The 3492-nt window shown below is 39.4% G+C and overlaps 1 pseudogene; it reads left to right on the plus strand.

Annotated features, from left to right (window-relative positions):
• The first annotated feature begins 1986 nt into the window (after positions 1-1986).
• LOC116619125 lies at positions 1987-3222 on the plus strand (annotated as a pseudogene).
• The last annotated feature ends 270 nt before the right edge of the window (positions 3223-3492 follow it).

Here is a 3492-nt window from a genome sequence, read left to right on the forward strand (position 1 = left end):
ACATCCAATTAATGTAATAGAACTGATTCCATTGCAAAATATTAACCTTGATTTCTGACCAATTCGTAAACAAATGCTTAAACTAAAAAAAAAAGAAACATTTCATACCATAGAAGACACAAAATTCCGAATAACAAATAGACAAGCAAAGACAGATCAAAGAGACAAGCAAACACAGATCAAGTCACAAAGAGATATCTTCATTGCGCTCCGTCAGCTCCTATTTTACAGCCATCAGCCACAATAATCAATGCTAAAACCTCCATTAGAAGCGAGTCACCATGTTTAGGCTAAATTGCATGCCTGCACTGCATCATGAGAGTCTTGGAAACATCTTCACAGAGGACAGGCAAACTCCTCCCCCCATAATCATAACAGTTCTTTTATAAGTCCCTTTGCCCCAAAGCCAAACAAAACATTTCCAGGTCCAAGGAACCCAGAATAAGCACGAAAACAATTTTTTAATAAGGTTGGGTAGCAAAGATGTACCACATTGGAGAGTATGAGGCAATTCACTAGAAAATTCCTTTCTCACTCTGTGAAACCCAAACAAGGAATTATCCCATTTAATCAACCACAGCGTGCAAACATCCATAAGCACAACATTTATTATGCCCAAATAGACTTCATGATGTCCTGAGGCACTCTCCAGATGTGAAAAAAACTGTAATTTTAAAGCAAATTACAAGCAAAACTGACGAAAGCAAGAGGCTGTAGCAATACCGTCGCTAGATTGAAAAAACACCACAGTGCAACTTCAAGGCATACTGTCTTGGGTTGGCGGTAGCTTAACTGGTAGGGTAGGACTTGAAATAGCTGGGAGGTTTCTGTTTTCAGTCTGTTTTTCTTAAAATTTTGCTCTAAAGTACCAGGAGTTCAAGGGTTAAAGGAAGAATCAAGCATTCGAAATCCACATCCCATTAAGTATTACTCAACATCAGTATAGACTGTATTATGTTCTAGTAAAATTTCCATCAAACATCAAGACTTCTTTAACTTTTATGGATGGCTTTCAAATACATCAAGACTCAAAAGCAGTGTCAGCCTCAAAAACCCCATAGCTACAGCAAAAATTATTACAGGGAGGCTTGATAAGAACTTCATTAAAGAAGATCGCAAGAAAAATATTGGCTTCAAATGTAAACGGGGATAAAGATGACGACAAAACAAGTAACCAGTGACACACACAAAATGAACTCAAATCAAATCAGCAGTCAAATCAGTAGAACATCATCCATACCTAGGCGTTGAGCTCTCGAACACACTTGACTGGAGCTGGCATATAAACAACAAAGTGTCCAAAGCCAACCAGAGCTTAGGCTTTCTTAGGCGTAACCTTAGCAATTGCCCAGAGAACATTAAGGAAGCTACCTATAAATCGCTAGTTCGTCCACACTTAGAGTATGCCAGCTCTGCCTGGGACCCGTGGTTAAAGAAACACATCCAACAGAAGGTTCAAAGGAGGGCAGGTCGTTTTGTAAAAAAAATTGCTGGGAAAGGACTCCTGGCACAGTAACAAACATCCTTAACGATTTGGAGTGGTCCCCTCTCTCCTTAAAAGGCGCCAGGATGCTAGGCTCACCTTATTCTACAAGGCTGTTAACAAATAATCAGCACTTGGGATCCCAGACTACACGCACACGCCAATAATGATGCTAATTTCTGACAAGTATCTTATGTCCGAGAACAGAAGCTTATAAGAACTCGTTTTTCGGCAGGACATTCAAACAAGGGAACAGGCTGCCTCACCGTTCCACTATTACCACTAATTCCACTAGTGCGGATATTTTTAGAGAAAGAATAAAATTAAATAAATGAAATTATATTAATACCAATACACGCTATGCATAAAGGCCCGGTTGAGTTTGGACTGGTAACTAAAATCATCAAAACGAGGCCGGTCATCCATCAATGTTTTGGTTTTCCCTCGTTTTCCCATGTGTTTTGGTGTGAACTCTGCGAACCCGGTGATAAAAATGGTCAAAAATGAATCTTTCTGAAGACGATATACCGGGAGCAGCGTTAAATGGACGAGTTCTAGCTCAATTAAAAGTAGATGAGCTTCGATTTTGGTTGAGGTGTCGTGGAGATACAGCAGCTGTAAAGGACTAAAAACTAAAGCACAACTAATCAAACAGTAAGTTCGATTCTGTCTCAGCAAATGTGATTGAAATATCTCCCAATCACTCGTGTTTTTTGCACAAAAATATTTTAAAAAACTAGTAAAGCAGTTTATTTAATAGTAGAACTTTGACGTGTGCTCTGTTTTACAACATAAAATGAGCATTTAGGAAGCATTTTTTTTCTCGTTGTGTCACGAGTTCACTGCCACACTTCGCGTGCCAAAATTTATAACTGAAACTTAGATTTTAATCTTTTAATATCTTTCAAAGGGTTGAAGAATATATCAGCAGTGGTCAAGACAAAAATATAGTCGATCCAGACCCAAATAAACTCTACTCTAAAAGAAAACAAAAAAAATGTCAGCTACAAGCTGCTGCTGTTTCAAAGCCCTCCACAAGCGTTAAATATCCGAACGATGGATGGTCTACAAGCCTTGAAATCATGCCTTGCTTTTCTAGAGCCGAGAGATGAATCTTCATATTTCAAAAACTGGCAAACAAATAAACTCTTCAGTAAGTCATCACTCTGTCCCAACTGTATTGCGAAAAGCAAAAACATTCTTAGAAGACGAATACTTGAAGGACATACAAACAGCAAACGATTATAACTTTTTCTACTTCAAATGTCAATGTTATCACAGTTTCAGAAAGAATGAACCTCCTCACAATTTGAAGGTAGCTCTGGATTTAGTAACTGCAGAAGTTAAACATGCAAGCTCCTCATGTGTTGCGGGTCAAGTTGGTTTTTGCAACCACACACTTGCCCTGATGATGCAAATTTGCAAGTTTACTCTGTATAGAGCATTGTTTGGAGTCCCTGTGGAAGGACTGGGACTAGCCCGGTCAGAACTCATTGTAGTTCTTTATCATTCCGTTCGTTCATGTAATAAAACATCATTGCAAACAGGAAAAAGAAGCACTCTTATCTATGATAAAGAACTACCTACCTCCCAAAGACATTGAGGAACTCAGATACAGGATAACCAAGCAGAAAAGAAGCAGAAACAGCCCACAACAACAGCAAAACGTCAACACGAAAATACGGCCGCCATCTTGGATTTCACTGAAGCTCCAACTACAAACCAAACAAGCCTTTTAAAAGCCAAGAAACCATGCCAAAATTCAAATGCCCCTTCCCAGGCTGTGAATATGAAACTGAAGATGTCAAAGATGAACTAGCAGCAGTTTTAATCTCAGTTCATTCCAATGGAACCCACATAACCAACCAAACCCCAAGCACCCCCAATCAAACAGCAAAAGTGGAGAAGGTCCGACGGCCCACAGTTTCCAGCGCCGGAACGAGTGAGGAATGGTCTTATTTCATGACTAGATGGCAAGACTACGTCGAAGCCACAAAGATAACAGGAAA

This window comes from Nematostella vectensis, chromosome 4 (genome assembly GCF_932526225.1).
Source record: "Nematostella vectensis chromosome 4, jaNemVect1.1, whole genome shotgun sequence".
Lineage (NCBI taxonomy): Eukaryota > Metazoa > Cnidaria > Anthozoa > Actiniaria > Edwardsiidae > Nematostella > Nematostella vectensis.